We start from the raw sequence: 25,415 nt of genomic DNA on the forward strand, positions 1-25,415 counted from the left end.
CCTCGATCTGGGGCTCCACGCAAAATCCCACCCCGTGGGGTCAGAATGATCACAAGAACGGTGAGCAAAAATCCCAGAACCACGCGGGGGGACCTAGTGAATGAACTGCAGAGAGCTGGGACCAATGTAACAAGGCCTACCATAAGTAACACACTACGCCACCATGGACTCAGATCCTGCAGTGCCAGACGTGTCCCACTGCTTAAGCCAGTACATGTCCGGGCCCGTCTGAAGTTTGCTAGAGAGCATTTGGATGATCCAGAGGAGTTTTGGGAGAATGTCCTATGGTCTGATGAAACCAAACTGGAACTGTTTGGTAGAAACACAACTCGTGTTTGGAGGAAAAAGAATACTGAGTTGCATCCATCAAACACCATTCCTACTGTAAAGCATGGTGGTGGAAACATCATGCTTTGGGGCTGTTTCTCTGCAAAGGGGCCAGGACGACTGATCCGGGTACATGAAAGAATGAATGGGGCCATGTATCGTGAGATTTTGAGTGCAAACCTCCTTCCATCAGCAAGGGCATTGAAGATGAAACGTGGCTGGGTCTTTCAACATGACAATGATCCAAAGCACACCGCCAGGGCAACGAAGGAGTGGCTTCGTAAGAAGCATTTCAAGGTCCTGGAGTGGCCTAGCCAGTCTCCAGATCTCAACCTTATAGAAATCCTTTGGAGGGAGTTGAAAGTCCGTGTTGCCAAGCGAAAAGCCAAAACCATCACTGCTCTAGAGGAGATCTGCATGGAGGAATGGGCCAACATACCAACAACAGTGTGTGGCAACCTTGTGAAGACTTACAGAAAACGTTTGACCTTTGTCATTGCCAACAAAGGATATATTACAAAGTATTGAAATGAAATTTTGTTTCTGACCAAATATTTATTTTCCACAACAATATGCAAATAAAATGTTAAAAAAACAGACAATGTGATTTTCTGGATTTTTTTTCTCAGTTTGTCTCCCATAGTTGAGGTCTACCTATGATGTAAATTACAGACGCCTCTCATCTTTTTAAGTGGTGGAACTTGCACTATTGCTGACTGACTAAATACTTTTTTGCCCCACTGTATATATATATATATATATATATATATATATATATATATATATATATATATATATATATACACACACACACACACACACACACACACACACACACACACACACACACACACACATATATATATATATACACACACAGTACAGACCATAAATTTGGACACACCTTCTCATTTAAAGATTTTTCTGCATTTTCATGAATATGAAAATTGTAAATTCACACTGAAGGCATAAAAACTAGGAATTAACACGTGTGGAATTATGTACTAAACAAAAAAGTGTGAAACAACTGAAAATATGTCTTATATTCTAGTTTCAAAGTAGCCACCTTTTGCTTTGATGACTGCTTTGCACACTCTTGGCGTTCTCTTGATGAGCTTCAAGAGATTATCACCGGAAATGGTCTTCCAACAATCTTGAAGGAGTTCCCAGAGATACTTAGCACTTGTTGGCCCTTTTGCCTTCACTTTGCGGTCCAGCTGACCCCAAACAATCTCAATTGGGTTCAGGTCTGGTGACTGTGGAGGCCAGGTCCTCTGGCGTAGTACCCCATCACTCTCCTTCTTGGTCAAATAGCCCTTACACAGCCTGGATGTGTGTTTGTGGTCATTGTCCTGTTGAAAAATAAATGCTGGTCCAACTAAACGCAAACCGAATGGAATAGCATGCCTCTGCAAGATGCTGTGTTAGTCATGCTGGTTCAGTATGCCTTCAATTTTGAATAAATCCCCAACAGTGTCACCAGCAAAGCAACCCCCACACCATCACACCTCCTCCTCCATGCTTCACGGTGGGAACCAGGCATGTAGAGTCCATCCGTTCACCTTTTCAGCTTCGCACAAAGACACAGTGGTTGGAACCAAAGATCTCAAATTTGGACTCATCAGACCAAAGCACATATTTCCACTGGTCTAATGTCCATTCCTTGTGTTCTTTAGCCCAAACAAGTCTCTTCTGCCTGTTGCCTGTACTTAGCAGTGGTTTCCTAGCAGCTATTTTACCATGAAGGCCTGCTGCACAAAGTCTCTTCTTAACAGTTGTTGTAGAGATGTGTCTGCTGCTAGAACTCTGTGTGGCATTGACCTGGTCTCTAACCTGAGCTACTGTTAACCTGCGATTTCTGAGGCTGGTGACTCGGATAAGCCTATCCTCAGATGCAGAGGTGACTCTTGGTCTTCCTTTCCTGGGGCGGTCTTCATGCGAGCCAGTTTCTTTGTATCTCTTGATAGCTTTTGCCACTGCATTTGGGGACACTTTCAAAGTTTTCCCAATTTTTCGGACTGACTGACCTTTATTTCTTAAAGTAATGATGGTCACTCGTTTTTTTTAACTTAGATGTTTTTTTCTAGCCGTAATACAAATTCTAACAGTCTATTCAGTAGGACTATCAGCTGTGTATCTCCCAGACATCTGCTCAACACAACTGATGGCTCAACTCCATTTATAAGGACAGAAATCCCACTTATTAAACCTGACAGGGCACACCTGTGAAGTGAAAACCATTTCTGGTGACTACCTGTTAAAGCTCATCAAGAGAATGCCAAGAGTGTGCAAAGCAGTCATCAAAGCAAAAGGTGGCTACTTTGAATAACCTAGAATATGACATATTTTGAGTTGTTTCACACTTTTTTGTTAAGTATATAATTCCACGTGTTAATTCATAGTTTTTATGCCTTCAGTGTGAATTTACAATTTTCATAGTCATGAAAAAACAGAAAAATCCTTAAATGAGGTGTGTCCAAATATATATACAGTACAGACCAAAAGTTTGGACACACCTTCTCATTTAAAGATTTTTCTGTATTTTCATGACTATGAAAATTGTAAATTCACACTGATGGCATCAAAACTATGAATTAACACGTGAAATTAATGCCACACAAGTTATGGGCATGCTCACCCATAACTAGTGTTTATCTCTTCACTTGTTCACCTTTTAGTCTACACAAGTTCTTACTGATCTTTATCATTAACCACAGCGGATCACCTAATCATTCCCGGAAGTTTTGATGGTTGTGAAATGCTCATATTAGCATGTCATTTAGAATCCATACATTTTCACGTTGACACAGTTTTTGAGCCAGCATCATTTGACCATGTTGTCTTATGATTGTTTAGTTGTGTGTGTATGTATTTATTTGTATTGCTCTTAAATAGGTTATTCATTATTATTTTAATCAATGACAGGTTACATGCTCAAATATGTCATCTGATAAATATCCTGATTATTAAAGTGCTGCCATTCCAGTGGCCTTAATGGTCTATGTTAATTATCATGCAGTGATGATGATCAAACTAACCGCCTGAGGCCCCTGCAGCCAATCACTAGCCTAGCCAGCACATGACTTCAGAAGCCATTAATTGGCTGTATCATTCACTTCATATCAATGTAGGACACAGGTTACAAAGACCACTAAAACCACAGAAGCAGTGGTGCTGGAGCAGTGACTGGTTACCCAGGTAAGTAAAAGTTATTTTATTTTAACACGTTCCCTGCAGCCCAGCCATTTTTAAAAAGATCTTCATTAACCATTCTAATTGTACTGCTAAAATAAAAAGATCAGTTATAGTTTTCAGTTTATCTTTTTATATTCTGTACTTGAGCTTGCTACTGCTTTAGACAGGCCGCATGCACAGTGTGAGCACTGCCATATTAACCAGTGATCTGGTGCACTTCATTAACATTGTTGTAACTGTGGGTTAAATATGTAATTGCACAGTAATAGTACAAAGCCTTATTGATAGATGATATGTTGTGGACATAGCCTCTTTTTAAACCTGACACAGTACATGAAATCAGTTTCACTGTATCAGAAGCAGAATATCGTCTGATATCTTGACAGTCTCTTGCAGCATGCCCTAAGGCAGTACACTGTTTTATCAATACTTTTTTCCATAGCCTTCAGTGGAGCACAGTCAGCTAGTAGTGTTCAGCTGTGTGACGTCTGTGCGAAGAAGCTTCTGAAGCTCACCCACATGGGGTTAGATAACCCTATTGGTTAAAAATGCATAAGTGTCACAAATATAAAGCAAACCAAATGTAAATTGTAGCAGATAGATTTTGTGATGGACCATTTGTTATAATGGACTAATTTTAGTGATTGTTCCAAAGGCAGGATCAACACTGATATGTAATAAATGTACGGTTTGTGATTGAACATTGATTGTGTCCTATGTAAATCAAGATAATTTGTTTGTATACACATACAGTTGGGGAAATAAGTATTTAACCCCTTGCTGATTTTGTAAGTTTGCCCACTGACAACGAAATGAACGGTCTATAATTTTAAGGGTAGGTTAATTTTAACATTGAGAGATAGAATATCAAAAATAAAATCCAGAAAATCACATTGTATAGATTATATAAATTTATTTGCATTTTGCAGTGAGAAGTAAGTATTTGATCCCCTATCAACCATTAAGAGTTCTGGCTCCTACTAACCAGTTAGACGTTCCTAATCAACTCGTTACCTGCATTAAAGATCGCTGTCTTACATAGTCACCTTTATAAAAGACTCCTGTCCACAGACTCAATTAATCAGTCAGACTCTAACCTCTGCCACATGGAGTAGACGAAATAGCTTTATAAGGATGTCAGGGACAAGATCATAGACCTGCACAAAGCTGGAATGGGCTACAAAACCATATGTAAGATGCTGGGTGAGATGGAGACAACTGTTGGTGCAATAGTAAGAAAATGGAAGAAATACAAAATGACTCAATCGATATCGATCTGGGTCACCATGCAAAATCTCACCTTGTGGGGTATTCTTGATCATGAGGAAGGTGAGAGATCAGCCTAAAACTACACGGGGGAACTTGTTAATGATCTCAAGGCAGCTGGGACCATAGTCACCAAGAAAACCATTGGTAACACATTACACCTTAAAGGTTTAAAATCCTGCAGTGCGCGCAAAGTCCCCCTGCTCAAGGAGGCACATGTGCAAGACCGTCTGAAGTTTGCCAATAAACACCTGGATGATTCTGTGAGTGATTGGGAGAAGGTGCTGTGGTCAGATGAGACAAAAATTGAGATCTTTGGCATTAATTCAACTCGCCGTATTTGGAGGAAGAGAAATGCTGCCTATGACCCAAAGAACACCGTCCCCACTGTAAAATGGAGGTAGAAACATTATGTTTTGGGGTGTTTCTATACTAAGGGCACCAGACTACTTCAATGAGAAAATGTGGGGCAATGGGGTACTCGGCACCGGGTCCTGCGGGTCGGGGGATGTCACGGTGGCTGACCCGGTCCGTGGCCCTCAGGGGTGTCCAGTAAAAGAGTTTATTTAGGGGCAAGGTGCAGTAAAGAACAAGAAGACAGGTTTGCAGTCTTTTACCTTGTTTACTGAAGACTTAGATGGTATCCTCAGCCCGAAGCGCCAGGTGACAGGGCAGGCAGAGTCCGGTCGGTCTGAAGGCAATTCCAGGGTCCCCTTATCCAGGTGGAAATCAGTAGCCTTCCTACTAGCGCCTGGGTGATGTAGTACCTCCCTGCTGAGCTTCTCGGTAAGGTCCTCACAACTCTTGTAGATGTTCTGGATGTTATTTCCTCCTCTCTGTCCCCTAGATGTGTGGATAGGACAAACCCGTATGACTGATGGCCTGAGGCTTGTTTATAGGGACACTAGAGACGTTCTGACCCCCACAAGTTGCCACCGTGTCTTCTTAGGTGTTTAGGTCAGACAGCTAACTTGGAATTGACTGCCCTGTCAGTCTCTGGAGCAAGGCTTAAGGTATCGTTAACGATATAGTTGCTTTTTGTGACGTAGCAACGATATCGTTAACGAAATCGTTGTGTGACAGCGACCAATGATCAGGCCCCTGCTGGGAGATCGTTGGTCGCTGGGGAAAGTCCAGCACTTTATTTTGTCGCTGGATCTCCCGCTGACATCGCTGGATCGGCATGTGTGACGCCGATCCAGCGATGTCTTCACTGGTAACCAGGGTAAATATCGGGTTACTAAGCGCAGGGCCGCGCTTAGTAACCCGATGTTTACCCTGGTTACCGTTGTAAATGTAAAAAAACAAACACTACATACTTACATTCCCGGTGTCTGGTCATGTCCCCCGCCGTCAGCTTCCCGCACTGACTAGTGAGCGCCGGCCAGCCGTAAAGCACAGCACATCGGTGACGTCACCGCTGTACTTTACGGCCGGCGCTCAGTCAGTGCGGGAAGCTGAAGGCGAGTGACATGACCAGACACCGGGAATGTAAGTATGTAGTGTTTGTTTTTTTACATTTACAACAGTAACCAGGGTAAACATCGGGTTACTAAGCGCGGCCCTGCGCTTAGTAACCCGATGTTTACCCTGGTTACCCGGGGACTTCGGGATCGTTGGTCGCTGGAGAGCTGTCTGTGTGACAGCTCTCCAGCGACCAAACAGCGACGCTGCAGCGATCGACATTGTTGTCGGTATCGCTGCAGCGTCGCTTAGTGTGACGGTACCTTTAGAGACAGTTGCTCCCTCGGTGTCCCTGGCTACCGGCTCCTGTGCATCAGAAAGGAGCAGCTTGTTCCTGGCTGATCTCCCTCTAGTATTTCTCTCCTCTGTGCTCTGCTTTCCTGCACACTCTCTGAAGTATGTTCACCTTTAGTGTCTTTTTCCAGGAGCTACAGCACTTCATGCCAGCAGAGCTCCTCTTCTTCTGTCTGCCTGACAGGAACTGAACTCTTTCCCTCCAGATCAGGATGTTAAATAGGAGAGTTCACCCTAAGCAGGCTTAGAGCTCCCCCTTCTGGTCTGGAGTGTGAACATGTTGTATGTGTGTAATACCTGGATGTGGTTGTCTTTCATTGCCTTCAGACATGACATCACTTCTCCCCTAAAAGGATAATGACATCACTGCGACAACCAGGACACTGGGGCGTCGCAAATGCATGGAGCCATTACCCTACGTTAACACAGACGTTGCCATCATTGTCCCCATTGGAGCTCACTATATAAATTTCCTATCAGTTAGCCCACCTGTAGGACCACAGTTTATATACACTTAAATGCATGTATTTAAGGCTAAAATTATTTTTTCCATTTGGGATACAATAAAAACGTATCACAATTTGCCTGTCACAGGCTCTTGTTTTACCTGGACATTCAACTGAGTTGGAATCTTTGGTGATAAATCTACTGAGATGAGCTCAGCACCAGACAGGTCACAGCAAAGCTGGATTTACACTGAAAGATTATCAAAAACTGTTGAAAAGCTCATTCCATGATCATCATTAATAGCAACCATCATCAGGTGTAAGGTTGTATGCACACGTTCTGAATTTTTCGTGTTGTTTTTCGATATAAAAAAGCGATAAAACCACAAAAAAACGCATCCAGTAAGCATCCTGTTAATAGATTGCAATCCGCAATTTTTGTGCATATATTGCCTTTTTTTCCGCAAATAAAACGCAATGCAGAAAAAACACAGCATGTTCATTCATTTTGCTTATTTTTCGCGAATTTCACGCTATTTAATGTATTGGGAAGCTCCGGTAAAAAACGCAAAAACTCCACACAAAAAAAACGAGAAAAACGCGCAAAAAAACGCATGCGGATTTCCTGCGGAAAAAGTCTTGTTTTGTTAAGTAAATTTCTGAAAATAAACCTGACGCGTGCACATAGCCTAAATGTAGCTTTACAAACTGTTGTGTCTGACTGACATGTTCTCAGCTCATTCTGCAGTCAGCAATAAAGACTGCAAGAAAACTAACTGTGGAAAGCAAATGTTGGCAAAAAATGAATGTAACACAATTAGAGACATAACCTTTAACCCTAATTAAATGCACTTAAGTTTTTTTTAAAAAATGCCCCCATATGTGGTAAACTGCTTCTGTGTGCCAATACTATTTGGACAATTGTATGCTTTCAGCTTTTCTGCTCCAGTATGGCTGTGCCTCCATGCACAAAGTAAAGTCCATAAAGACCTGATTGGATGAATTTGGTGTGGAAGAAGTCGACTGGTACAGAACTCTAACCTCAGCCACATCAAACATCTCTGCGATGAACTACTATGGAGGTTGTGAGCCCGGCATTCATCTAACATTAGTATCCAACCTCATGAATGTTCTTCGACATTAATTCGCAAAAATTCCCACAAACATACTCCAAAATGTTATAGAAAATCTTCCCACATGGATGGAAGCTGCTGTAACTTTATAGGCGAGGCTAAAGCATTTTAGTGCTCATGGATTTAGAATGCTGTCATTAAATCTGCTGTACTTTTGTCCATATGCACTGTGTGCAGAATTATTAGGCAAGTTGTATTTTAGAGGATTATTTTTATTATTGATCAACAACTATGTTCTCAATCAGCCCAAAATACTCATAAATATCAAAGCTTAATATTTTTGGAAGTTGCAGTGGTTTTTTTTTTTTTAGATTTGGCCATCTTAGGATATCTGTTTGTTCAAGTAACTATTACTGTGCAGAATTATTAGGCAACTTAATAAAAACCAAATATATTCCCATCTCACTTGTTTATTTTCACTAGGCAAACCAATATAATTGCACAATAAACATTTCTGGCATGCAAAAATAAAACCCCCAAAAATTAGTGACCAATATAGCCACCTTTCTTTATGATGACACTCAGCAGCCTTCCATCCATAGATTCTGTCAGTTGCTTGATCTGTTTACGATCAACATTACGTGCAGCAGCCACCACAGCCTCCCAGACACTGTTCCGAGAGGTGGACTGTTTTCCCTCCCTGTAGGTCTGACATTTTATGAGGCTACATTTCAAAAACCTGACCTGCACATCCAAACATAGACTGAGTGTGAACAGGTGCTGAACCCAGAGTCGCCAACTCGTACATAGTTAAATAAATAGGGCAGCACACTGCAGCGCCAAAACATGCAAACTTGAAAAAACGAAATTTGAACTGCATTACTGCACTAGAAATATGAAAAATGAGAGCTTTTAGCGCACAAAAATGGCCAATTTTATGTGTACCTCGTAGCCACGTTAAGGCATCTCTCTTATACGAGGTCCTACGCTTGACCTACCTCACTGAGAATAAACGTCTCCATCTGAATGGGTACATGTAAAAACCTCTTCTTGGACTCAAATTCTCTCTCTATGTGGAGGGGTATTGGACCTACTATAATTAAAACACTTGAAGCTAGGAGGCGGGGAGTGCACGATCAGAAGGCTAGAGAATACATTTCAAAAACCTGACCTGTAATGTATTCTCTAGGTCCAATACCCCTCCACATAGAGAGAGAATTTGAGTCCAAGAAGAGGTTTTTACATGTATCCATTCAGATGGACACGTTTATTCTCAGTGAGGTAGGTCAAGCGTAGGACCTCGTATAAGAGAGATGCCTTAACGTGGCTACGAGGTACACATAAAATTGGCCATTTTTGTGCGCTAAAAGCTCTCATTTTTCATATTTCTAGTGCAGTAATGCAGTTCAAATTTCGTTTTTTCAAGTTTGCATGTTTTGGCGCTGCAGTGTGCTGCCCTATTTATTTAACTATGTACGAGTTGGCGACTCTGGGTTCAGCACCTGTTCACACTCAGTCTATGTTTGGATGTGCAGGTCAGGTTTTTGAAATGTATTCTCTAGCCTTCTGATCGTGCACTCCCCGCCTCCTAGCTTCAGGTGTTTTAATTATAGTAGGTCCAATACCCCTCCACATAGAGAGAGAATTTGAGTCCAAGAAGAGGTTTTTACATGTACCCATTCAGATGGAGACGTTTATTCTCAGTGAGGTAGGTCAAGCGTAGGACCTCGTATAAGAGAGATGCCTTAACGTGGCTACGAGGTACACATAAAATTGGCCATTTTTGTGCGCTAAAAGCTCTCATTTTTCATATTTCTAGTGCAGTAATGCAGTTCAAATTTCGTTTTTTCAAGTTTGCATGTTTTGGCGCTGCAGTGTGCTGCCCTATTTATTTAACTATGTACGAGTTGGCGACTCTGGGTTCAGCACCTGTTCACACTCAGTCTATGTTTGGATGTGCAGGTCAGGTTTTTGAAATGTATTCTCTAGCCTTCTGATCGTGCACTCCCCGCCTCCTAGCTTCAGGTGTTTTAATTATAGTAGGTCCAATACCCCTCCACATAGAGAGAGAATTTGAGTCCAAGAAGAGGTTTTTACATGTACCCATTCAGATGGAGACGTTTATTCTCAGTGAGGTAGGTCAAGCGTAGGACCTCGTATAAGAGAGATGCCTTAACGTGGCTACGAGGTACACATAAAATTGGCCATTTTTGTGCGCTAAAAGCTCTCATTTTTCATATTTCTAGTGCAGTAATGCAGTTCAAATTTCGTTTTTTCAAGTTTGCATGTTTTGGCGCTGCAGTGTGCTGCCCTATTTATTTAATTATTTGACATTTTATGAGGGACCACAGGTTCTCTATGGGGTTCAGATCAGGTGAACTAGGGGGCCATGTCATTATTTTTTTCTTCTTTGAGACCTTTACTGGCCAGCCACGCTGTGGAGTAGTTGGAGGCATGTGATGGAGCATTGTCCTGCATGAAAATCATGTTTTTCTTGAACAATACTGACTTCTTTCTGTACCACTGCTTAAAGAAGTTGTCTTCCAGAAACTGGCAGTAGGTCTGGAAATTGAGCTTCACTCCATCGTCAACCCATACCAGTACCCCACCTCCACCCTTCTGGCATCTGAGTCGGAGTGGAGCTCTCTGCCTTTTACTGATCTAGCCTCTGGCCCATCCATCTGGCCCATCAAGAGTCACTCTCATTTAGTCAGTCCATAAAACCTTTGAAAAGTCAGTCTTAAGATATTTCTTGGCCTAGTCTTGACGTTTTATGTTTCTTGTTCAAAGGTGGTCGTTTTTCAGCCTTCATTACCTTGGCCATGTCCCTGAGTATCGCACACCTTATGCTTTTTGTTACTCCAGCAATTTTGCAGCTCTGAAATATGGCGCTTGATTTTCCTCAATTCATGGGCAGTTATTTTGCGCCTTTTTTTGCCCAACATGCTTCTTGCGACTCTGTTGGCTAGTTGCTAAGAAACCCTTGATTTTTCGGTGATCACACTTAAAACGTTTGACAATTTCAAGACTGCTACATCCCTCTGCAAGACATCTCACAATTTTGGATTTTTCAGAGCCAGGCAAATCTCTCTTCTGACCCATTTTGCCAAAGGAAAGGAAGTTGCCTAATAATTGTGCACACCTTATATAGGGTTTTGATGTCATTAGACAACATCCCTCCTCATTACAGAGATGCACATCACCTGATTTACTGAATTGGTAGTTGGCTCTCAAGCCTGAACAGCTTGGAGTAAGACAACATGTATAAAAAGTATCGTGATCAAAATACAACTTGCCTAATAATTCTGCACACAGTGTAGTGTATGTACAGTTAGGTCCAGAAGTATTTGGACAGTGACACAAGAGTTGGCATTTTAGTGGTTTTCCAAAACATGTTCAAGATGCCAATATATAATCAATATGAGCTCAAAGTACAAGCTCTCAACTTTAATTTGAGGATATTCACATCCTGTTTGGAGTAAGGGTTTCGGAATTACAGCTCTTTAATATGTAGATGCCTCAGGCAATTTCACAATTATATCAGAAGCTCAGTTCTGGAAAAGCATTCTTTGGACAGATTAAATTAAGATCACACTCTACCAGAATGATGGAGCAGAAGAACTATGGAGAAGGCTTGGAGTGGCTCATGATCCAAGTCATACCACATGCTCTGTAAACACGGCGGAGGCAATGTGATGACATGTGCATGCATGGCTTCCAATGGCACTGGGTCACTAATATTTATTGATGATGTGACTGAATACCTAAGCAACTGGATGCATTCTGAAGTGCACAGGGAGACACTCTCTGCTCCAATTCAACCAAATGCAACAAGGTTGATTGAACGGCGCTTGGCAATACAGTTGGGCAATTACCCAAAACGCACTGCGAAAGCAACCCAGGAATTGTTGTTTTTTTCTTCTTTAGGCAAAGTGTAATATTCTGCATTGATTGAGTCAATCACCCGATCTTAACTCCATCAAGCATGTATTTCACAGGAAATAACTTAAAGTAGAAAGATTCACAAACAAGCATCAACTGAAGTCAACTGCAGCAAATGCCTGACAAAGCCTCACAAAGGAAGACGAAGCTCAGCATTTGCTGACATTTATGGCTTCCAGACTTCAGTTATTGCCTGCAAAGGATTGTCTACAAAGTATTAAAAAGGAACCTTTTAGTTATGGTAACGTTAATTTGCCCAGTTACATTTGAGCCCCTGTAATGAGGCTTTGTAGATAATTGGTTGTAATTTCTGAACGTTTTATAAGATATTTTGGTTCAACCTGTTTAATTAAACCTGAAAGTCTACACTTCTATTGTATCTGTTATTTCATTTTAATAAAAAAAAAAATAGTGACATGCAGAGCTGAAATCACAAAGATTCTGTCACTGTCCAAATACTTCTGAACATAACTGTGTGTATATAGATAGATACACACAAAACAACTTGTGTTATACGTACACACAAACACTCGCTTAGAAGTGGATTTGGCTTGTCTGATACTTTGTAGACTTTTTCTTCTTTAACCATGCACAAAGCAGCATATTGATCCTACAAAATGATTTCATGATAGTAACGATTTCTTCCAGGTTCTTAGTTGGCAATAAATTTTGCTAACTCATTATTTCCCTAACGTTTGGGTTACAGAGTCTCCTATTGAGCATGCATCAATATCTTCAACACTTTAGCCACAGACAAACAAATAGCCTAAACCTTTGTTAATCCTTTTTCCTTTTAAGAAAAAATGGTTATCTATTGTTCTAGTTGTGCTAGTGGTAAAGTAGGTGCTAATATCAGAATGTGTGTATTTAGAAAAGCAGTTATGTTTGTTGAGCCTCAAATGATTTTATCATTTAAAATGACAATTGAAAAGTGCACATTTTCATAAAGGGATCAATCTCCAGTCTTCAATACCACTATCATTAGTTGCACATGGAAAATACCATATATACTCAAGCATAAGCCGACCTGAGTATAATCTGAGACACCTATTGTTACCACAAAAAACTGGGAAAACGTATTGACTCAAGTAAAAGCCGCTTTGCATTGTTCCCTCATCCCCATCCTGGTATGCATGGCTCCTCATCCCTATCCTGGTATGCATGGCTCCTCATCCCTATCCTGGTATCCATGGCTCCTCATCCCTATCCCGGTATGCATGGCTCCCCATCCCCATCCTGGTATGCATGGCTCCTCATCCCTATCCTGGTATGCATGGCTCCTCATACCTATCCTGGTATGCATGGCTCCTCATCCCTATCCTGGTATCCATGGCTCATCCCTATCCTGGTATGTATGGCTCCTCATCCCTATCCTGGTATGCATAGCCTCCTCATCCCCATCCTGGTATGCATGGCTCCTCATCCCTATCCTGGTATGCATGGCTCCTCATCCATATTCTGATATTCTTGACTTCTCATAGCTATCCTGGTACAGTGGGGGAAATAAGTACCGTATTTGATCCTTTGCTGATTTTGTAAGTTTGAAAGACATGAACATTCTATAATTTTAACCCCTTACTGACATCGGACGTACTACTACGCCGATGTCAGAATCCCCCTGCTTTGATGTGGGCTCCGACAGTGAGCCCACTTAAAAGCCGGGACATGTCAGCTATTTTGAACAGCTGACATGTGCCTGCAATAGGCGCGGGTTGAATTGTGATCAACCCGCGCCAATTAACTAATTAAATGCCACTGTCAAACTCTGACAGCGGCATTTAAATCATGCTTCCAGCCATCGGGCTGGAAATGTGCGTATCAGTGACCCCTGTCACATGATCGGGGGTCATAGGTGGATCGGCATGACAACCAGATGTCTCCTTGAGACCTCTATGGTTGTTGATGCTGGATTGCTGTGATCGCCACCCTATGGACGGCGCTCATAGCAAGTCTGCAATTCAGCTACATAGAGGCGATCTGAGCATCGCCTCTATGTGGCAGAGCCAATCAAGTTGTGGCAGCTTCTAGAATCCCATGAAGGCTATTGAAGCATGCCAAAAGTAAAAAAAAAAAAAAAAAAAAAAAAGTTTCTAAAAATATTTAAAAAAATAAAAAAAATATAAACATTCAAATCACCCTCCTGTCACCCCATTCAAAAAAAAAATCTAATCTATACATATTTGGTGTCGTCGCTTTCAGAATCGCTCAATCTATCAATAAAAAAAGGATTAACCCGAAAGCTAAACAGCGTAGCGATAAAGAAAAGACAAAACGCCAGAATTACTTTTTTTTGGTCACAATAACGGGCGATCAAAAAATGTATCTGTACCAAAATGGTGTAATTAATAACGTCAGCTTGACACGCAAAAAATGTTCTCTCAACCAACCCGTGATCATGAAAAATGGAGATGCTACATGTATCAAAAAATTGCGCTATTTTTTTTTTTTTTTTAGCAAAGTTTGGAATTTTTTTTCACCACTTAGATGAAAAAGAACCCAGACATGTTTGGTGCCTATGAACTCGTAATGACCTGGAAAATCACAATGGCTGTCAGTTTTAGATTTTAGTGAACCTATCAAAAAAGCCAAACAGAAAACAAGTATGGGATTGCACTTTTTTTTTGCAATGTCACCGCACTTGGAATTTTTTCCCGTTTTTTGTTACACGACATGGTAAAACCAATGGTATAGTTCAAAAGTACAACTCGTCCCACGAAAAATAAGCCCCTCACATGGCCATATTGGCGGAAAAATAAAAAAGTTATAGCTTTGGAAAGAAGGGGAGTGAAAAATGGAAACACAAAACTGAAAAAAGCTTTGGGGGTGAAGGGGTTAATGGTAGGTTAATTTTAACATTGAGAGATAGAATCTCAAAAATAAAATCCAGAAAATCACATTGTATAAATTATATAAATGTATTTGCATTTTGCAGTGAGAAATAAGTATTTCATTCCTCTGGCGAACAATATTTGGTGGCAAAAACGTTGTTGCCAAGCAGAGCAGTCAGACTTTTTTGTAGTTGATGATGAGGTTTGCACGCGTCAGGAGGAAATTTGGTCCTCTCTATGCGGATCATTTCTAAATCATTAGGATTTTGAGGCTGTTGCTTGTCAACTCGGACCTTCAACTCCATAAGTTTTCTATGGGATTAAGGTCTGGAGACTAGCTAGACCACTCCATGACCTTGGTGTGCTTCTTTTTGAGCCACTCCTTTGTGGCCTTGGCTGTATGTTTTTTGTCATTGTCTTGCTGGAACACCCAGCCATAACCCATTTTTACTGTCTTGGCGAAGGGAAGGAGGTTGTCACTTGGGATTTTACAGTACATGGCTCCATCCATTCTCCCATTGATGTGGTGAAGTGGTCATGTGACTTTAGCAGATAAACACCCCAAAAACATAATGTTTCCACCTCCATGATTGACTGTGGGGAATGGTGTTCTTTGGGTCATAGGCAGCATTTCTCTTCCTCCAAGCACAGCAAGTTGAGTTAATGCCACGGACCTCAATTTTTGTCTCATCTGACCACAGTACCTTCTCCCAATCACAGAATCTTCCAGGTGTTCATTGGCAAACTTCAGGCAGGCCTGTGGATGTGCCTTCTTGAGCAGGGGGCCCCGTCACTGCAGGATTTTAAACCTTTACGGTGTATTGTGTTACCAATGGTTTTCTTTGTGATTGTGGTTCCAGCTGCCTTGAAATCATTAAAAAGTCACCCTGTGTAGTTTTAGGCTGATCTCTCACCTTCTTCATGATCAAGGATACCCCACGAGGTGAGATTTTGCATGGTGCCCTAGATCGATGTCGATGTCATTTTGTATTTCTTCCATTTTCTTACTATTGCACCAACAGTTGTCTCCTTCTCTCCCAGTATCTTACATGCTGTTTTATGGCCCATTCCAGCTTTGTGCAGGTCTATGATTTTGTCCCTGACATCCTTATAAAGCTTTTTGGTCTTGCCTATGTTGTAGAGGTTAGAGTCTGACTGATTTAGTCTGTGGACAGGAGTCTTTTATAAAGGTGACTATGTAAGACAGCTGTTTTTAACACTAGAAGTCCCAGAAATTTCGAGTTCCAAAGGTAGAAATGTTAAATGACCCCTCACTGGGACTTCTAGTGTTAATGCAGGTAACGAGTTGATTAGGAGCGTCTAACTGGTCTGTAGGAGCCAGAACTCTTAATGGTTGGTAGGTGATCAAATACTTATATATAAATCATAACTTGAATGCCCTAACATTAAAAATACTTTTATTGTTGAAACCAAGGCAAACTAACGTGACCAAAAACACTCTACCATCAGATATGACACATATCATCTCTGCATCAGGCCTCCTGATGAGCCTGAATGGGCGAAACGCGTTGAGGCGTTAAATAATAAGGGCGTATTGGGAACTACCGCTGACACATCTTGAGATAAGTATTTATGTATCCCATATATTTTGGTTTCCATGCAAAGTGTTACCAGCACCAGATCGGTCTGCAGGGGGTATAGACTAATGATGCATCTATCTAGTCAAATGCAAATTTATCCTGTACTGCATATAATGACACATTTATCTGGTCAAATATAAAAATTATCCTATACTGTATGTATCTAGGTGAAATGTATAGGTGATCTGGTGACCCTTGCCTTACCATATGGGATTTCTATAAGAGTGATACATTGGTCACTCAGGCCGATACATAAGTTTTCTCTCTTTCAGTGCGGTATTATCTGGTGTTCCAATCAATACGCGCCTGTGTGTTCATACATTGTTTTTACATTTATTGGGGACCTAGCTTTTCCTTAGCACAGGCAGCCCTCTGTTTAGTGTTAGAGGATCCTCTAGCTTGTGGGTAGAAGTTCTCACTAGCGGCGGTAGGGCTTATCAGGGCCTCTAGGGTCAGCCATCCTGGAGCGGGGGCGCCACAACGTTCCCCCCTAGGGTGCCAACCTCCGCAGACGGGTAGGGGCCAATATAAATGCTTGAGCTAGGGTTGCCTAGTTTTTCCCTTTAGTTTTTGGGTTTTTGTGTTTGAGCACTTTTTGTTGTGTTTTTGGTCACATTAGTTTGCCTTGGTTTTAACAATAAAAGTATTTTTAATGTTAGGGCATTCAAATATTGATTTATACTCTTTCCCCTACTATACATATATTTTTGAGTAGGTGATCAAATACTTATTTTTCACTGCAAAATGCAAATAAATTTGTAATTTAAACAATGTGATTTTATGGATTCTATTTTTGATATTCTATCTCTGAATGTTAAAATTAACCTTCCCTTAACATTATAGACTGTTCATGTTTTTGTCAGTGGGCAAACTTACAAAATCAGCAATGGATCAAATACTTATTTCCACCACTGTATGCATGGCTCCTCATCCCCATCCTGGTATATGCCTATGCAGCATCAATAGTAAAAGATCTAATGTTAAAAATAATTTTAAAAAAAATGTGATATTCTCACCTTCCTGCTTCCCCGGCAGCCTTCCCGCTCCTCGTGATGCTCCCGTTCCCAGTAATGCCTCTCGGCAATGACCCTAGATGACGTAGCATCACATGACAGCTACGTCATCACAGATCATTTCCGCAAAGCATCCCTGGGAACGGTAGCATCGCGAGGAGCGGGAAGGCTGCCTGGGACGCCGGAAGGTGAGAATATCACGATTTTTTATTTAAATTATTTTTTTTTACAGGTGTATTGTTCCCAGAGCCTTGAGGAGAGTCTCCTCTCCTCCACCCTGGGTACCAACCGCACATGATCCGCTTACCTCCCGCTTGGTGGGCATAGCCACATGCGGAAAGTAAGCGGATCAATGCATTCCTATGTGTGCAGAATCTCCACGATTCCGCACAAAGAATGAAGATACTGCGTTTTTTTTTCCGTAATGTGATTCCGCCATGGGAAAAAAACGCAACGTGCACAAAAATTGCAGATTCCATTCGTATAATAGGATGCTTAATGTATGCGTTTTTTCCCGCCTTTTTATAGTGGAAAACCACAGAAAAAAATGCAAAAAATCCTGAATGTGTGTACACATCCTTATACTCAAGTGTATACGGTAACTTTCGATGGTTGTCCCCTTATAAATATCAGAGCTATGGACAAACTTGGCCATAACGATCAGGGAAAATGCCGACAAAAGTTATAGGTTAACAACATGTATCAAGTAGGTATTTAGGGAGCCTAATATAAATCTATGAAAGGCATACAGAATAAGAATGATCATCAGCCTTATGGACTCTTGTATCCCTTTAGGAGATATGACGTGATTTATTGAGTGCAGCAGATTTCTTTATGAAGGTCAGCACAATTACACTATTTTCCTACAACATGAACCTATAATGTACAGTTATTACTTAAGGCTTGGTTCTGTCTCATGATTTATGCTATACAATAAAACCGCCACATAAATTTGGATGCACCACCATTGTTCTCTACAATATTATCTGCAGTATGTACTGGTCGCATAGTCATACCATATTCCTGCTTTAGGTTCAGTCTTCACAAAAAATTATTTTTTTAACAATAATGTCTTTACGTTGAGTCTCGGCAATCCTGTATCTGTCTTACTCTGATCTTTAACTTTGAACTTGCATTATCCAGAGAACATTTGGATTGTACTGGGATTACGAATTCTTTTAAGGCTGGTGAAATACGCATTACAGTCTATGCTGTACAGTCGTCGAATATTAGAAAGTAAGCTTCACAAGAATGAATTATGTGTAAGCGGGCTTTCCAGCATCCGGTGATCCCCATTGGACTCGGTGTTCTCTGCTCAAACGCAGTGAGGCATCTTACACGACTTTATGTCCCTAACACGTGTTGACAAAGTGCACCTTACTGCGCCATTACAATGGATACTAATTATGTGACTGTAAGCAATGCCTATTTTTATTATAATTATGTAAATTAAAACCTTCTTCCAATTGCTCCTCTGTTATCTCCGAGAGCAGTTACCGCAAAAGAGGCATGGAATCTGATCCCATAAGCTACATGCTAATTTGAGGACGACATTATCGACCCTTTTTGCCTAATTTCCTTAAATAATACTTCCCCTCACTCTTTAGCCACTGCTAATTTCATTATCTATTATTTTAGGGAATTCTAAGCAGGTGATATAAAGTTGTACTGTTTTAACATGTTAAGATTATGATTAGAGTTGAGGAGTGAACATTTTCATTTTTTTCTTCTTTAAACCTTATGGCTGCTAACACTGATGCTTCCATATTTTACGCCCAGACTTTGACTGTGTTCTGTCTGGAAAATAGATTGCTTTGTGGCCATAACTCTGGAATGTTTCAACATATCCCAGTGATTTTGAGTTTTTTTTTGTGACACATTATACTTTAATGGTAGCTTTAGGTCGATATGTTTTGCATTTAATTCTAAACAAAAAAACAAAAAAAAAAACAGAAATTTGAAACCATATTTTAAATCTAATATATAATTGCCTAGAATACTACTTCCTGCAATTTGTGCCAACTTCCTGTCCGGAGCTAATGTCCGGAGCTAATGTCCGGAGATAAGTGACGTCAACAGTGTCCAGTGTCTGATTGGTTGCCGCCTGCTGCGAGCGACCAATCAGAAACGTGCCGTACTGTGACACACTCCGCCCGCCATTTTGGTGTGATTTTTGAATTTTTACCTCACAGCAAGTTTCTACTGCGTGGAGGCGGGCCCAGTGACATTGCTCTTCAAGCTCCTGCCGAATTTCGTCAAAAAAATGATAATACCATTTACCAAAACTATATATATTTAGTTGTGAAGTGGTTCAGTGACACTTTCACACCAATTTTGAACTTTTGTTTGGTGTTTTCTCCATATACTGCCTATTATTTTTGTTCTTTCTTACTATTATTTATTAATTGTATTATTCTTACATTTGAATAAATAAAGTATATATGGATTCTAGACTCCCGATTCTTTAGAATCGGGCTGCCATCTAGTATTCTATAATGCTGTAGATAAGCCACTGGTCCGACCTGCAAGTGAAGAAAAACAAGGGTATGTTTCCACGTTCAGGATTGCATCAGGATTTGATCAGGACTTGACGTAGGTAAAATCTGCATCAAATCTGCATCTGAGGTCACTGGCAGGTCACCTGCGTTTTTGACACGTTTTTCATGTGTTTTTCCTGCATTTTTTGATGCGTTTTCCATGCATTTTTTTATGCAGATTTGTGTGTGTTTTTGTAAGCTCATTAAAGATATACAAAAAAAAAAAGAATGGTGATGCAATTTCTTGTCCAACCTCTTCATTTACATACTCCATTGAGGAATGTTTACACACACAGACAGATAGATGATAATTAACAGATGATAGATAGGTAGATAGATAATATATAGATCTATCTATCGTATCTATTATCTATAAATATCTATCGATAGATACATCTATAGATAGCTAGATAGATATATCGATAGATACCTTAAATAGATGATAGATAGATAAATAGATAGATAATAGATATAGATAATACCAAGCCCAATGTTTAGTATATCTATGTATCTAGCGATATATCTATCTATAAATATATCTATAAATAGATTATCCATCTATCTAATATATAATTGCCTAGAATACTACTTCCTGCAATTTGTGCCAACTTCCGTGGCTTTGTCCGGAGCTAATGTCCGGAGCTAATGTCCGGAGCTAATGTCCGGAGATAAGTGACGTCAACAGTGTCCAGTGTCTGATTGGTTGCCGCCTGTATGTAACGGAAATTCCGCATCTCTGATTGGTCGCGCCAGCCTCCCGCGACAGTCCGGCCGCAAATTGGCGCGGGATTTAAACCACACTTCTCTGATTGGTCGCACCCGGCCAGCCGCGACCAATTAGCGATATTGCAGCAAGATTTAAACACCACTTCGTAAATAAAATACATACATATTCTAGATTACACGATGCATTAGAATTGGGCCACCATCTAGTAGATATGTAATTGCAAGGCCAATGTTTATTAATGAAGGTTTAATTTAAAAAAAAATAAAATAAAACGGGAAAAAAAGGCGTGAGCTCCTGCGCAATTTTCTGCGCCAGAGGGGAAAAGCTGATGGCTGTGGGCCAATATTTTTAACCTTGGAAGGGGTAATACCCATGACCCCTCTCTAGGCTATGAATATCAGCCCGCAGCTGTCTGCGTAGCCTTTACTGGCTATTAAATTAGGGGGCCCCCCAAAAATGACGTGGGGTCCCCTATATTTTATAGCCAGAAAGGCTACACTGACAGCTGCGGGCTGATATTCATGGCCTAGACAGGAGCCATGATTATTGCCCCCCTTGCTACAAACACCAGCCCCCAGCCTGTAAGATGTGCCAATTTCGGCACTTAGCCCATCTCTTCCCTTTCCCCTGTAGAGGTGGGACATGGGATAATAAGGGGTTAATGTCACCTTGCTATTGTAAGGTGACAGTAAGCCCAGTTAATAATGGAGAGGCGTCAATAAGACACCTATCCATTGCTAATCCTATAGTAGTGAAAGAGTTTAAAAAAGATAAATAAAGACACAGCCAGAAAAAGTATTTTACTATTCTTAATTTAACCATACTTACTATACTCGATTGCCTGTAAAAAAAATTAAAATAATAAACCAACCGTATACTACTTGTCCGCCGTAGTCCAATTAATAACGAATGTCCCATGGTGATCTCCCCTAAAGAACAGTGACATCAGGTGATGTCACTGCTCTATAGACCTCCAGTGACACAATGACAGGAGACAATGGCTCCTGCTGTGTATCACTGAGGTTACCTTAGTTCAGGGTCTCGCTTTATGGCAAAGCTGCGTGGGATTTTTTCCACACAGCAGTGCCAGAAGTGAGACTAGGGATTATTTTCTCACAGGGGCGGAGGGATACAGTGCAGATGGATATCTTCTGTCATTGTTTTCCTGGAGCCCCTGGAGAGCGGTCGCATCAGCTGATGTGGCTGCTGTCCACGGGAGATCGTCATGGGACACTAGTTTTAATTGTATATCTGCTAATCAGGGAGTATATTGTTTGTTTATTATTTTAATATTTTTTTACAGGTGACAATGTGGCTTCGGGGATCAAGGTGATGAGTATGTACTCTGTTGTATGTACTGTATGTATGTTGTATGTAGTGTACGTATGTGTTGTATGGTGTATGTTGCATGGTGCATATCGCATGGTGCATGTTGTATGTCGCATGGTGTATGTTACATGGTGCATGTTGTATGTCACATGCCGTATGTTGCATGTTGTGTGTCACATGGTGCATGCTGTATGTCACAAGGTGCATGCTGTATGTCACATGGTGCATGTTGTATGTCACATGGTGCATGTTGTATGTAGCATGTTGTATGTAGCATGGTGCATGTTGTATGTCACATGTTGTATGCTGCATGATGCATGTTGTATCTTGCATGACACATGGTGCATGGAGCATGTTGTATGTTGCATGGTGTATGTTGTATGTTCAATGTTGTATGTTGCATGGTGTGGGTTGTATGTGCACACAGTCTAGACGAGTCCAGCCCTGCTACATCTGGATGACTGACATCCAGATGTAGCAGAGCCTGTAGATTATCACCGGAGATAACTCTCAAGTGATCACCTACATAGCAGCCTTCTCACAAACAGCTGATTGTGAGAAACAGACTAATGACCAGAGATAACCCCCGGTCACATGCACGGCAGTTCTCGCGATAAGATAAGTTATCTTATACCTGCAGTGGACGCGGAACTTCCGGTGGCGGGGCATGTAAGTCCGCATGTAAATTAGGAGACATGCATAGTAAGCTGCATTTACGCCGCATGTCCGTTTACGCAGGGCCGCCGCATGCGTGTTTTAACGCATAGTGGAGACGGGATTTCTGGAAATCCCCTCCACTATGCTGTAACATCTGGATGCTGCGTTTCCTGACCGTGGAAACACACTCTAAGTTATATTATACTCACCTGGGTGTCGTAGGTCGGGGTCCGGTGTCTCCCATCTAATTGCGATGCCGCCCTCCTGCTTTTTCATCGCTCCTTGGTATTAAAGTACTGCAGTGCGCAGGCGCTGGGCAAGGTCAGAGAGGTCCGGCGCCTGCGCACTGCAGTACTTTACTCTGCCCTTAGCAGGGCACATAAGTACGCCTACACTGGAGTGCGATGTAGATGATGTAGATAAGCCCTGAAAGGTGGTGGCCACATCTTATAGCGGCAAAATCTGCTGACAGGTACCCTTTAATAAATAATATTTAGCTCATGTCTGTCTTACATCAGCACCATATGTCAAATGTTTAAAAATGTAACAGCAATTTTTAATATTTTCAAGAAACTTTACAAAACTTATGTTTTAGGGATCTGATCAGTTTTTAAGTGACTTTTGGGAACTTAATATACTGTAACCACCCCCCCAGAAGGGAGACCACTTTAAAAACAACACCCACCATATTCAAAACTGCTGTCAAGTAGTTTATTAACCCTTCATATGCTTTCAAGAATTAATGCAAAGTGGAGTGACCTGAATGAAAAATGTTATTTTTACCACCTAAATGTTGGCAACTTCTGAACAGGTCACTATAGCCGACAGACTAAAGCCATTATTTGGCTGTGAATTACTGTGGCTGCCAATGGACTTAATGATGGAGTCCCCACACTAACCATTTAGATGTGACTATTGCCAGCTGCATCTATGGTCGGTGCCAACGCTGATTGTGGCTGATGCAGCATTGCGTCAGCTATAGTGTACAGCGGACGGCTGCGGCATTTTCACCCATTGGGGATGCTATTCTTTTATATCTCAGGTGAGTAAAAAAAAAACGTATCGGTAATCACTAAGGGAGCCCAAAGAGATCTGAAAAATGTGGTTTTCATTAGCACTGTATTTCATTCCATATTAAAAGGATGGCAGATACGTTCGCGTGACACAGGCCTTGAGGAGATCCAGCCCACGTGTGTGGAGTCTTTCAGGTAGTGCTTCAGGAAAATATATGCAAAATAGTCCCTATTTCATATGTACAGCAACCTGTATTTAGTGGCACTAATCTCCTAACTAAAGATGAGTGAATATATCCGGCTCCCTCCCGGCAAGGTATAGCAGTTGCTGAAGAAGCTGCAGCAGAGCCCGGATACCTGGAGCGCTCCCAATGGTCAGCGGTCCGGCTCCGCAGCTGCATGTGACGCGGCTGTGTGACAGTCACAACACACAGGCTGTCCATACAAATCACGGAGATCAGAGTTCCTGATGATGCCACAGGCGTGGTGAAACGCGCGTCGAGGTGATCTAGTGCGGGTCGGACACTTGGGCAAATATGACCGCAGGTAATACATACTATCCGATGCTCTAGGCCGTTATTCATTTTATCCTGGTTATACTGGCTTATGGATTTCGTGTTACACTTACTGCGGCATTTTGGGCTGATGGGCGCTTTTCGTGCCACTCTATTGTTTGGTCACTTCTAGTGTAAGCGCTACCATACACCTATATAGTATCCTGTGTCATTTTTTAGGTCTGCTTTTGCCCTGGTGTTCTGTTCCCGTTATGTCTCTTTCTTTGCCGACACCACTTTACAGATGGGTTGTTTCCGTCTGACATGTACTCTCTTTTATGTGGATTATTGTATTCTAACTTTTGTATTGTTATCTAATCTAATAAATGATATTTATATTGGAAATCTCACCTCCAACTGTTTCTCAATTGGTTGATATGTATATATGGAGGATTATATTTCCCCTTTTTGGTTTTGGATATTTCGGATATGTATATGAGGTGTTCTCTTTTAGTGTATATATCAGAGTTGCTTAGCTCTGTGATTTGCTGCAGCATTGTCAACCCGACCCCAATGCTTCATACATACCACACAGACCCCCGGGGAGGGTGAGTATAGCATTGTTTGGGTTAGGTCCCTCATACACATTAGACTGATTCATGTTATGGTCTAATGGGTATGGAGGCGCTGGCCAACTGATTGTAAGGATAGACGTCGATTGCTCATGGCTGACTGTCAGTCACTTTATCAGCCACCTGCTGACATAGCATTCAACAGCTTTCTCCTAGAACACAGGAGTGTTCAGTCGGATGATTGCTGCTGTGTATGCGGCAGTCATCTGTCTAGTGTGTATGGCCATCTTTACACTGAACCTTACCTGGAGACACTAGATCACTGAAAACCCCTTATAATTAGCTATAAAATTAATGTTAATGTCCATTTACACTGAACAATTAATAATTCCTAGGAATGCTCTCTTCACGATAATGGAATAGTGTGAACAGGTTGTCCATCACCTGACAAACTAGCAAAATGCTTGATCGTCGGGTGAGATGATACAAAAGATGACCATTCTTGGGAGCACATCTTCTTGTGAAATCAAGACTTGTATTGCCGAGAACAATGGCAGTTTGTGTCCATTTATTACAGATAATTCGGTGCCTATCTGGAGTCGGTAAGCCTATGGAAACAGACAACTAAATGACCTCC

General features: G+C 41.3%; 1 protein-coding gene across 2 annotated transcripts in view; it reads left to right on the top strand.

Moving 5' to 3' along the window:
- DIAPH3 (diaphanous related formin 3) overlaps window positions 1-25,415 on the top strand; it is a 789,152-nt gene that overhangs the window by 501,305 nt on the left and 262,432 nt on the right. The window lies entirely within an intron of this gene.

Source organism: Ranitomeya imitator, chromosome 3 (genome assembly GCF_032444005.1).
Source record: "Ranitomeya imitator isolate aRanImi1 chromosome 3, aRanImi1.pri, whole genome shotgun sequence".
NCBI lineage: Eukaryota > Metazoa > Chordata > Amphibia > Anura > Dendrobatidae > Ranitomeya > Ranitomeya imitator.